Genomic DNA, 13903 nt, shown 5'->3' on the forward strand with positions numbered 1-13903 from the left:
AAAGAGACCAAAAAGATGAAAATGTTTAAAACCCCTCATTCTAATCTTCTTAGTGTCAGTTCAACAGGTGGAAAGACGAGTTGGGTTCCTAAGTCATTAGAACCTAATATCAGTATTAAGCAAGTGTCTGTTGAGGAAAAGAAGAAAAGGAGGAGGAGAAAGAATGGTTGGAAAAGAAAGAAAAGAGTTTATGTTGGTTTAAACAATTCATCTTTAGTAAACAATGATAATAATTCCAAGGCTATGCCTTGTGAGGCTGTAAACAATATTAATTCTCGTGCTTGTTTGAATGCTGTTAAACATGTTACTTTTAATTCAAATGTGAATGTGCGTACCTTTTATACGAATATGCTTATTGATGGTGTGCTTATTAATGCTCATATTGATTCTAAAGCATGTTTGTATGCAATTCCTAAGTTATACCCCCTGCCTGTATTAACTAACCACAAAGGACCCGTCTTTAAGTGGGTACCTAAAGTCGGTTAAAATCTTTGATTATAGGAAATAACCATCTGTGTATGGATACTCGATTCCGGGTGTTCAAAGCACATGACTGGGAATAAATCATTGCTCAAGAACTTTGTTGAAAGGTTCATGGGAACTATTCGTTTCGGAAACAACAACTTCGCTCCTATTCTAGGTTATGGAGATATTGAAAGAAACGGAATTGTCATTAAGAAAGTTCATTATGTTGAAGGTTTGAGTCATAATCTGTTCAGTGTTGGACAATTCTATGACAACAATCTTCAAGTTCTTTTTCGACAGTCCCTTTGCAAAGTCCAAACTCTAGATGGAGTTGATATCCTCTGCGGAGATCGTGGTGATAACCTTTTTACGGTTAATCTTGATGATAACCAACCAACTGATAACATCTGTCTTGTTTCAAAAGCTACTTCGAAGAATTCTTGGTTGTGGCATAGAAGGCTTTCTCACTTGAATTATCAAACCATCAATGCTTTAGTCAACAAGCAGCTTGTTGAAGGCTTGCCTGACTACAAGTATGAAAGTGAGCATGTCTGTCCTTCTTGTGCAGTTGGGAAGATCAAAAGAACTTCTCATAAACCAAAGAAAATTTCACACACTTTGGCACCTCTTCATTTGCTTCACATGGATCTTTGTGGACCTATGAAAGTACAAAGTCGAAACAGGAAGAGATACATCCTGGTTATTGTTGATGATTTTTCAAGATATACTTTGGTAAAGATGAAACTACTCAAATTTTGAACGATTTCATCCCCTCCACCCAAGTAAATCTTCAACTTCCAGTCTGTTACATCCGTTCAGATAACGGTACTGAGTTCAAAAATGCCGTCTTCGATGAATTTTGCAAATCAAAAAGCATTACTCACCAATTCTCTGCTGCCCGCACCCCACAACAAAATGGTGTCGTTGAAAGGAGAAACCGAACACTGGTGGAAGCAGCAAGGACAATGCTTGCTTATTCCAAGTTACCATCGAACATGTGGGCTGAAGCTGTTGACACTACCTATCACACTCAGAATCGGTCCATTATCAATCAGCGTCATGAGAAGACTCCTTATGAGGTTATTAACAAACGCAAACCCAACATCAATTACTTCCATATTTTTGGGTGTGTCTGTTATACCTTGAATGATCGGGAAAATGTTGGAAAGTTTGAAAAGAAATGTGACGAAGGTTACTTTGTTAGTTACTCAAAGACATCGATTGCCTATCGCATCTTCAATCGCCGAACAAACACAATTCAAGAAACCATGAATGTTTGGTTTGATGAGATGTCTCGCATGATTTTTGAACAAGAAAGTTTGCTACCAACAATTAGTGATCCAAGTACTTCAAGTGCTTCCTCAAGGACGTCTACCTTAGCTTCCAAGTTCAAGAAGTATTCTACTCCAACAAGTGAAGAACTAGATATTCTTTTCGAAGAGTTCTACAATTCAAAACCGATTCAAGCAAAGGAACCTCAAGTCATCAATGAACCAATTCCGAACAATGATTACTTTCAAACAAATGAACCATTTCCTGACAACAATCATAAACCATCTTCAAATTCTTCAGAGCAAGAAGAATCATCTTCAAGTGATATTTATTCTCAAAAGAATGATCAAGAACAACCTTCTCAGATTACCCAGACAACAAACCCATCAAATACCCCAACTGTGTATGTGCCACTGGATTTTGATCATCCAGATTTTGAGGAAAGAGTTCTTCCGAGTTATGATTTTTTTTCTCAACAGAACTCAGGCTTTAATGATGATGATGTTGATATTCATCAACAAGATCTTCTTCCTCATGACAACAAATGGTCACGTATGCGCAGAGATCATCCTACAGAGCAGATAATTGGAGATCCACAAGCTGGTGTTACTACCCGTACTTCAGTCAATGAGTGTCTTGTTGCACTTTCACTTAGTAACATCGAACCCAAAACAGTCTCTGAAGCTCTTAGTGATCCAGAGTGGGTAAAAGCGATGCAAGATGAACTAGCTCAGTTTGAAAGGCTGAAGGTATGGAGGTTGGTTCCAAATCCGAGGAAAGAAGAACCAATTGGCACCAAGTGGATTTTCAAGAATAAGAAGGATAAAAATGGAGTTGTAGTAAGGAACAAAGCTCGATTAATCGCGAAGGGTTATTGCCAACAACCTGGTGTAGACTTCGACGAAACTTTCGCTCCTGTGATGAATTTCACAGTGTTTCAAATGGATATAAAGACAGCGTTCTTGAATGGTGAACTCAAAGAAGAGGTTTACGTGGAGCAACCTGAAGGTTTTGTTGATTCTCAGAGACCAAATCATGTCTACAGGTTAGACAAGGCTCTCTATGGTTTGAAGCAACCACCCCGAGCATGGTATGATTCCTTAACTACTTTCTTACTTAAAGGAGGCTTTACCAAAGGCACTATTGACCCTACCTTGTTTATTCGTAAGCAAGGTAAACATGTTTTACTTGTCCAAATATATGTTGATGACATTATTTTTAGGTCAACCAGTCAAACTTTTTGCCAAAACTTTTCATCTCTAATGGTCAATTATTTTCAAATGATCATGATTGGGGAAATGAACTACTTTTTGGGTCTACAAATCAAACAATTACCAACTGGTATTTTTATATCACAAGGTAAGTACATTAAAGATATGTTGAAAAAGTTTGATATGACTTCATGTTCTTCAATTTCAACCCCAATGGCTGCTCGTACAAACATTAATGCTGATAAAAATAGGAAACCATTTGACCAGAAGAGATATAGAAGTATGATTGGTTCATTGTTTTACCATACAGCATCTCCCCCAGATATAATGTTTGCAACATGTATGTGTGCTAGGTATCAAGCTGCTCCAACTGATTTACATTACCAAGCAGTGAAACGAATTTTTCATTATCTGAAGGGTACACCCAATCTTGGTCTCTGGTATCCAAGGGATACTGGATTCAATTTAACTGCCTATTCAGATGCAGATCATGTAGGTTGTAAGCTTGATCGCAAGAGCACATCTGGTACTTTACAATTCTTAGGTGATAAGATTGTAAGTTGGTCATCCAAGAAGCAAAACTGTGTGTCACTGTCAACTGCTGAAGCTCAATATGTGGCTGCGGCTAGTTGTTGTGCTCAAGTGTTATGGATGAAAACACAACTTACCGATTATGGTCTGAATTATGATCGCGTCCCTATCTATTGTGATTCACAAAGTGCCATTGCAATTGCTGTCAACTCAGTAAACCACTCTCGTTCAAAGCACATTGATATTAGATATCATTTTCTCAAAGATCACATTGAGAAAGGTGACATTGAGCTCTACTTCGTGGGAACTGACTACCAACTCGCTGATTTGTTCACTAAACCACTGGATGAAAAGAGTTTTAACTTTCTAATCTCTAAACTTGGTATGTTGAATTTTGATCCTTGAATCACTTTACCATTGAAGGAATTCTTGATACATTTTGCTGAAAATTAAAAATTGAAAAGATAAAATCAAATACAAAAGTAAAAAAAATTTTCAAAAAGAAACAAAAAGTTTTTTTATGGCTTGCATATATTCTGTATGCAACCCGTTCTTCATTGAGCTATTTATTTCAAAATGGCTTATGCATACTCTGTGTATAAAATGTGTTGTTATACATATAGATTGATAAAAGATAACGCGGAATTGAACGCCTTTGTGTACTTCCAAGTGGTCTTATATGAATATGTATGTGTAATGGGAATTTTTCATTTGATTAAAATTGCAAACAATTCTCTTCAAGAGTCTTGATTTTGTTGCAAAACATCTTCAAATTTTTCAAATGAATTTCATGTTTCAAAAACTCTCAATTGTTGATATGAGAAGCAAAGGATTGAAAGCCTTTGTGTACTCCGGAGTTGTCTCATCTTGCACAATTGATTGAGTCAAATCATTATGGTTTTTGTGAAATTCATTTTTGCTCCACCTTTCTATGAAAACATTTTGATATATCTCTGCATAGATTAAGGGGGAGTTTGTGGTTTTAAACCTCTGTCAAACTTCAAATGTGTTTTTAAATCATTTTTTTTTCACATTTGATGATTTTCAAAAGATTTTCTCCAAAGGAAGTTCGGTGTTTAGTTTGCACATGAGCGACTAGGTTTTCTTAAAATTTACTCCATGGACTTCATCATCGCCGATGAGTTCTAACCCCGGAGTATTCACTTCTTTCATTAGATAGTGAGGGTATTTTGAGTGATGATGATTTCGTGCAACTAGGATAGAGGGAGTAAAGTCGAAAAGTGAGAGGTTATGGTGATATGTTGTGAGAAAAGGGTTAAAAGAATTGATACCCTTATCTAAAATTCTCAAATCGCCGGGTAAAACACATTTCTTCGGATGTTATTTGTTGATATCTCGATATTGAAGAAGCCTTCATGGACCCAGTGAAGCGATGCACATCTTTACCTAACCACTCAAGTGTTTCTTAACAAATGCTTGTTTTATTTCTCACAGAGATCTTCTCATTTCTATTGACTCTTCATTTGGAAGATGCTGATATTGAAAAAGGGTGACACTTTGCTCCAGTCCCCGACTTCATTTGATCACTTCGTGTCTAGAGCTATCTTGATTGATCATTGATTTGATCATTTTTCATTCTTTAGGACACATTTGCGCATATCTTTGTGATATAAATGCTTATCTTTGTGATATAGCCGGAACATTTGTAGTGATATCTTAATTGATATTTCACGATGATCAAATGGAAATCCTACCATTGCTAACATCACTTCCAGCTTTGAGAGTAGGTTTCATAATTACCTTTGTGTGATTATTGAATTACCAAGAATTCTATTGTGACCTTGGATTTTTCATAAAAAGTCTTTAAGGATAGTAGAACATGGTTATCGAACACTTAGGTGACACTGACCATGGTTTACATTCTTTGAAGCATTCTTGAGGTTGAAAAGCCAAAAGACCGAACTATGTTAGATTTGTGCTTTGTGCATTTCTCAATGATACATAGGAAATCCGATAAATGGTATACATTTGTTTCGGTCATTTCATTAATCCTTTCGATTTTTGCAAATGTAAACGGATCATGCTTATCCAGTTTTCATTTCTCATCACCCCAATACAGAAAACACCAACATCATGCTAAAATGTTTATCCCAACAACTTCAATCTTACATTTTAGTCACCCATAGGAACAATTGGGTTGGTTTATTTGGTTAGATTGATGTTTTGAGGGTTGATAATTCTCCATGTGCATAATGTCTAGATTTTAGTCATGATTATATTTTTAACATTCGAATCAATCAATGTTTGCATAATGACATTGGTTCCTAACTTTGTCATTATGAGGGGGAGAAAATAGTATGATTGATTATTGATTAGGAGAAGAAATTAGAATGATTGATAAGGACAAGGAGAAAAGTTTGTGTTTGGTTGTTTCAAGTTTTCTTGATTTGCTTTCCGAGATACTATCATTCAGCTTCTTGTTGGAAGTTTTCAAGTTTATTTGGAGTTCTTTTATCTCAAATTTCATTTATGACATCAACTCATCATTCTTCTTCAAAGTTTGTTTGTCAATTTCATTCCAAACTGCAAGGGTTCCAAATTCAACTTGAAGATTATTCATCTCGAAAGAAAAGGATATACATTCAAGATGTAACAAGAGACTTTTCAAAAATCGAAGAGACTGTGATTACTCATGAATTGAGGGGGAGCATAATTACTTCATAAGAGACTTTTCAAAACCTCATTCAAATGTTTACTCTCAAAAGTGCTTAAGATGATGTGACAAAGATCAAAGCTTCAAAGGACAAAAGATTGAAGATTCAAGACAAAGAAGAAAAGCTTCAAAAGAGTCTTCATCAATTCAATTTATACAAGATCTTCAAAGTCATACAACAACACTTTACCAAAAGCTACAATGCATAAATCAAGGGGGAGAGTACATATTTCTGAAGATTCATTCCAAGATATCAAAAATTCAAGAATCAAAGATTGAAGAATCCAAAACCAATTCATACCTTCCGCATTTCAAATGACAACTCTGATTCCTGATTCAACAATTCTCGAAGATTTAATACACACACACACTTATCATTCTCTGTTCAAAAAGAACATTGAGAATCAACAAATGATTTAACATCAAGAAGTCCAAGACCAAGACTGAATCAAGTTTTCCAAAGACGATGAGAAAGCTTTGAAGACTTGTTTCAACACACCAATTGTCTTCACCACCGGGCTCATCAAATTCATTCCTACAATACAAAATAACACGTACTTCATTCCTTACAATATATCACTAAGGGGGAGAATGTTAGAAATCCAAAATAGTGATACATTGTAATCTAAGTTATAGGACTTACTTGTTGTTAAGTCATGAGATTGTGATTTCTAAGGTTGAGAGGCTAATTGTGATAATTAGCATAGTTGTTTAGATTAGCCTATAAATAGCCCTCATCAACTTAGAAATCATAACCTTTCATAACACACACATAACATTTTCATACTTTTACACCTTAATCACACACACTTAATCCCAATTCTCTCTCAACACACACACAAACACCAAGAACACACACACTAACCAAACACTATTGTTGATGTGAATTCGGTGATGAAAATCGTGTTATTACATTATTTTATCCTAAGATTTAGTGTAATAGGATGAGTTTGATTTATCAAGATCACAACCTAAGATTTTATCGTGATAGGTTGTCGATATGATAATTTGATGTATTTCTAATGCATTATACATTGAATGTGTTTCTTTGTAAGTTTGCATTTGTTAAGTTGAACATCAATGACGAAATGATTGATTATATGTCAAGATTATACTGTAAGATTTATTTGGTACATTATTTTGATGACATGTTAGTTCGGATGATTTATACTACAGTTACATATTCGAGCAGATACAAGTTTTTGGTAACCAGTATCTTGAGGTTTATGTTTTCTGAAATTGTATAATTTTTCTATGTTAAGTTTTCTGGAAAAATTGACGAAATTTGGTTAAGTGTGCAGCTCGTGTGTATTTTTATTATTTATTTAGGTTCATCTGTGCTGATGTCAGCATGCCTCGCGCTGACGTCAGTGTGAAGCCCACGAAGTTAGTCAAAACCCGAGGAAAACAGTCTTTTGAAAATTCTCTCTCGGTAAAAACCCGATCACCACCTTTCAGTGTATAATGTGTAAGATAGACTTTTTCCTTTTCCAAGTCCTTCTTTGACATCCATACACCTGGTAGAGAGACTTGATCCTGTTTTTCAACAAAATTAACACGGTCAATTAAAATACTTCCTTTTACAACTTTTCTAACACCGGAGATTTTTCCGCCTTTGGAATCTACAAAACAGACATATGATCCTTTGACAGGAGTAAACTCTGTCACTAGACCCTTGTCTTCCATAATGTGTCTGGAGTTTTTGCTATCGACAAACCATAAACCTGCGGTCTTCCTTAGCAGCTCCTGCACATTCACAAACATATTAGTTTCTCAAGGGATCCCTAGCCTTATTGGCTTTAGGTCTTTCATTTTCCTCATCAGAAACCATATCGGCCCAGTAACCACCAGTAGGAACCCATGCTTTAGCAGGTTTAGTAGTTGAGCTACCGGAGGGTCCTTTTCTGGGGGAATTCCGTGAACCTTTTCCATCACTGGGTCGACGACTTGGGGAAGCACTAGGCCTCCTATTGGTAGGTAGCCTCTGGTCATTATCCCTCAGATTCTTTTGAAATCTACACATTCTCTCAGGAGACGAAGAAGATAAAATCCTGGGACTATGTCTCTGAAAACGGTCAACTGGATTAGACTGCACATTAGAGATAATCCTATCATAATAAGCATGGTATGATTTTATCTTGATCTCCAGTTACTTGATTGACTTGACCCACTAGAACCTTCTCTAAAAGAGACACCTCTAGGCTTATTATCAGTTTCGCAGTCCATTTTAAATTCCCTAAATCTCAAATAATTCTGAGCTGCTAAACTGTCAGGATTTCTTTTAACCCACTCCTCATAATATTTTTCTTTATGATCTTTCATTGAAATCCCTTTTGATGAACCAGAATTTCCACTTGACTCCATACTCCCTCTAGATTTTTCAGGTGAGACCCTAGATTTATTCTTCTTATAAGGACAACAACTTGACACGTGACCTATTTCACGACACTTAAAACATGACCTTTTAGAAGTTTTCTTTGATAAATCACCATGAACTATCTCAGGCACTGGAACCCCATGACCCCTTAATTTATCAATATATTCAAGAGTGGCATATGCTTCTTCCCAAATAGTTGGAGCTTTAATAGGGTCAGCGTATCTTTTTACAGTCTGAATCTCAGGACCACGACCAACAGATTACATTTCTTTAAGTTTTCTTTCAGCAAATAGTTCTGGTGTTTCAGATTGTACGCTTTGACCTTCTGCATCCATTGTGGAAGTTTGAACAAGGCCCTTTTTGAAACTTTTATTTAAACTCTTCACATGGTTTTGGCAAGTTATCAGGTTTTATTGGTTCTTCAAGACTCCAGATTTGTTCAATGTTTTTCGGATATTTACCATTTAAATCTGACTCCTTTGCTGAGAACACTTTGCCATTACCTTTTAAAGTGTAATAGACAATAGTTTCAAATTCAACTTCCTTTTCAACACCTTTTAACTTGTTATCTGTTGTCGGCTTAGCTTCACTTGGGTCTGAGTGAGCCTTAGGAATACTAGTCTTGTTCTCAGATTCCTCTGACTTAGATGTCTCAGGAATAAGAACATCACTAGATTTAGTCTTAGGAAGGGTAGTCTTAGGCACATTTTCAGATGCACTCTTATTTGATTCTTCTAGGACCAGGTTCTGAAAACTGTCATAATTGTGACTAAATGGTGGAGGCACAACATTCTATCTTTGGAAAAAACTGGGTTCTTCACCTTTAGACTTGGCATCTCTAAGGTGACCCATCATGGTTCCTATGTCTCTCATTTGATTTAATTTACCACTTAGTTCAACAATTTGTACCCTAGAATCTGCTAATTCCTTGTCCTTATTAGCACTTTCTTTTACTAGCCTTTCAAATTCAGCATCCAGCACTTGCTTTCTGCCTAGTGACTGTGCATACTCAACTCTAAGGGATTCGAACCTATCTTCTTCAGATTTTATCCGATTAAGATATTCTTTAGCATGACTTTTATAAACCATTACATCAGTTTCTAACTTAGATTGATCACTAGTAGCATCAATTAATCGGGTCTTAGCTAATTCAATTTCCCTTTTAAGATCAGTTACTTCGCTAGATAAGCCTATGCTATACTGACAAACAAAAACAAAAGCATGTAAAAAAAAGCTTACCTGTTGTTCAGGAGCTTCAAGATTAGCTACAAGGTTTACAAGCTCTTCTGTGCTTAAATCATCAGGTATCTCAATCTTTACATCTTTGTCTTTACTCTTTACTTGTGAATCTGTTTCAGCTTTTGCACGAACATCTGTCTCATTTGATGTCTTGTCCTCAGTAGAGGCTCTTCCGACTTCAGCTATTACTGGTTATGATGGTTTAGGTTCCTCTTCTGCCTTCTGATGAAAACTATCAAGATTATCCGTGCTGGCATACAATGTATAGTCGAATGAATTATCAACAAGATCGTTCATCCCTCCATCAAAGTCTTGAATTTCTGCCATGAGTGCATGATTCTGATCATCGGCACTAGTCGAACCCCAACTATATGTAGCATCAGATTGAACCACCAATGCTCTTGAGTTATCAACCTCTTAGAGCTTCAGTTCCCAGTATTAGCATAATGTACAAAGCCATCACAGTTGAAACATTTCAGTTGAACCACCAATGCTCTTGAGTTATCAACCTCCCTGATTGAAGTTCTGACGACCTGTAGCTGAATTGTTGTCCCGTCTTGGCCTCTGACACTCACAAGCAAAATGTACAAAGCCATTACAGTTGAAACATTTCACCTTGGTTTTATCAAACCCTACTTGGCCGTCAACCATCTTCCTTCCGGTTCCATTAGTGAAACGCTAAACTCTCAATGCTAACATAGCCAATTGTCAGTTCAGGTCCATTTCTTCCAGATCATCTGGATCAAGTTGCTTGTAGTCCTCCCTAACCAGTTCAGGATCAGTCAGTTTTCCTCCAATTAGCTTTTCATGAGCCGACACAAAAGAAGTGAGCATGCCCAGATGTCCCTTAACAGATCTTATGCTCACCAGCATACCTGTTAAACCCGAGCTTGGAGAAATAATATTCTCATTACCATTATGCACAACAATCGCTGATTCCGAAGAGCTTATATACAATAAGTTGTTGTCAGAATCCATTGTCTTCTTCATCTTCTCATCATCTCCATTGTAGAAGGCAGTAATCCCTCCACTTGAAGATCTTGAGGAAGGAATGCTTGCCTTGCTATGATAAAGTTCAGGACGCTGAACAAAATCATTGCTTCCTGCTTCCTTTGATTTCCTTTTCATACCTTGGTTTCTCAACTTTCGAATTATCTATTCCAGAGTCCATGTACTGAATTCGTGATTTTGTTGGATAGATGTGATGAATCCTTCCAATTTGATAGGAAGTAACTCCAACAACTTCTCGATCACGTCTTCTAGATCCGGATTATACCCAAAGTAGGCAAGCTCAATCAGCAGATGACTATAACGAACCAACGTCTCATCAAGAGTTTCATCTTTGAAGCTAGTGAACACGTAATACTGCTTCTTTAACAAATCTTTCCTACTCCTTTTGAGATCGGCGTCACCTTCACAATGCTCTTTGAGTGCATCCCATAAGGCTATATGTAGCCAGCCTAGCACTGCCCGAACTTGATGTATCACCTGTTACTTTTGAAGGAGTATAACCGTTTGTAATGCATATCCACATCCTCAATCCATCAGTCTACAGTATGACTCGAATTTGCCCTTCCAATTGAAGTATCTGTCAAGGCTTATCAACTTTGGTGGTGAGTTGGCCTTTCCGGTTTCATGGTCCATCAAAATCATTTGATTAAGCAAAGCCTGGTAGTTTGCGGGTAACTGAGACGTCATTTTCTTAGAGCTGGTAAAGTTTACGAACTGCTTAATAAAAGCGAGGTCGTAAAGTTCACGGGGTCCAAGAATACGAGGTCGCAATTAGTACTCGAGGTCGTAATTGAACTGGTGAGGTCGTAATTGAGCTCACAAGGTCGCAAATGAAACACGAGGTTGCAATTGAACTGGCGAGGTCGTAATTAGCTATCCAAATCAAAAATACAAGTTGGACAAGGTAATACGAGCCCGCGAGGTCACAAACGATGCTGGTCGGATGATTTTCTTGAAATCGAAACCCTAAAAGCCACAAAACACCCAAACGACGGCTACAAACACCAAGATATACCACGAAAAGGATTTCCGGTCGTAAACTCGTGAAAGATTCACGTCTAAACGACCCTAAATCAATGTTGTCTATCACCAACAAACTATAACCTTCCGGTATGGAACCAAGAGTCTCTGATACCACTTGTAAGTCCCCTTGACGCGGATCGTTAATAGTTGATCCCGTTATCCAGAGGTGCGGAATCCCTCTCTATAACGTGGTGATTCACAACGAAAGCCCCTAGATCACCTACTGTCTCGCAGATCTTCTTCGGGCTAGCGGAACGACCTTTGACCTATTAACCGGCACAAGAATGCTTGAAAATTCGACAAATGTTCGACCCTGTTCTGGTATTTATAGGAAAACCTCCAAAAGGCTTCAGCGAGTCGACCTCGCAAATTTAGCCCAGCCCGTCACAATTACGAGGTCGTAATTGTTGATTGGCTCATAATTGGCCCTGCAATTACGGGGTCGTAATCCTATAAGTCACCTCGCAATTGACCCTGCAATTGCGAGGTCGCATTTCTTACTTAGCAGATTAATTACACATTCAATACTCAAACTTAATCTAGTATTCTGTACATAATATGAAGTTCATTAATTACAATTACAATGACAAAGACATATTACAATATAAGTCCAAACAATCTAGATTGCTATTGACATTGACGTGCACTTACAAAGATAATTGTTTTTCTGCGTATTTACAGCAGTATAACCATTATCTTATATACACACTTCCAATAGGTAATATAGACGACGTTGTTTCTACGTATTCATAGCAGTTGAAAAGTTGTCGAAAGCTAATGCTAGTTCTGCGTATATTTACAGCAGTTAAAGCATTAGTTAAGTTAATGTCGGTTCTGCGTCTTGATAGCAGTAAAGACATTAACTCAGAATACAATGTCGGTTCTGCGTCTTGACAGTAGTAAAGACATTTACTCAATATATCCTAAGTGTTATTTGAGGGTTCTTAGGAACAAGCAAAAGATTTGCTTGTTCAAAGTAAGAACACTCAAATGGTCATTTGAGAGTTTCTAAGAAACAAGCAAAAGTATGCTTGTTCTCAAGAACTCTCAAATAGTTTGAGAGTTTCTGTGGAAACAAGCAAAAGTATGCTTGACCACAAAAATACTCAAACAGTTTTGTGTGTTCAGGGAAACGCACAAAACAGGCCAAAACTCTAATGGGCCTTGGGCTTAGAAACACGCATGGGCCTGCGTGTTTAAGAACACGCAAATGGCCATTTGCGTGCTCCTAGTCCTTGCCTATAAATAGTGGGTGTGTGTCATGCGTGTTCCAACAAGAGTGTAGAGAGAGAAACAAGCAAATCCGAGAGAGATAAAACCAAGAACACGTACGGTCTATCTTGTGGGTAATACTCGTCTCGTGCACGAACCACAAACACACACCCAGCCTCCCAAACGGCTCATAGATTTAGATTAGCACGTGTTTGGTGAGGTGAATCCGGAGAGCCGTTCCCGGAGTATTTACTATCACGCAAACAGATATATATATATAGTGATATATATCATCTAAAGATTGATATATAAACCGTGGGTTATCTCGAGGAATTTCTGCACCTTGAGATATCCTTAAGTCAATCTCAGTTAATAAAAGTACAAGACCCGAGGGACTTACATTCTCAATGGGATGAAAAATGTTGATTCATATTAAATCTCTCAAAGAACTAATTTTGTAAGTTTGTGTCTATAAATAGCTAGAGTCATCAAAATACAAAAAGAGTTCTTAGTGGCATAAAAATCACAAAAATGTGAAAAATCAAAAAACCAAAAGAAATATGACAGAGATTTAAGTTGATGCTTTAAGACGATTAGAAGTGAGGATACTTTAGCTTTTAAGCCTGTTTAATCGTAATATAACTGCTTAGTCCAGTGATTACAATTTAGGATATATCGGTAGGCACAAAGTAGCAAGGTTTCGCTGAATTAATAATCTTTCAACAGTTTGTTCTTGTGGCAAACATATTCAGATATATGGTTGAGAATGCTTGCTTTTCATAAATGATTAGATCTGGTCCTTAAATTCTGTGAAAGATCTAGCATTATTATAGGATTTATTCAGTATATATGTAAAAAGTTCTACAAGTCATGAGCATGAAAGTTAAT

This window comes from Erigeron canadensis, chromosome 1 (assembly GCF_010389155.1).
Source record: "Erigeron canadensis isolate Cc75 chromosome 1, C_canadensis_v1, whole genome shotgun sequence".
Classification (NCBI taxonomy): domain Eukaryota; kingdom Viridiplantae; phylum Streptophyta; class Magnoliopsida; order Asterales; family Asteraceae; genus Erigeron; species Erigeron canadensis.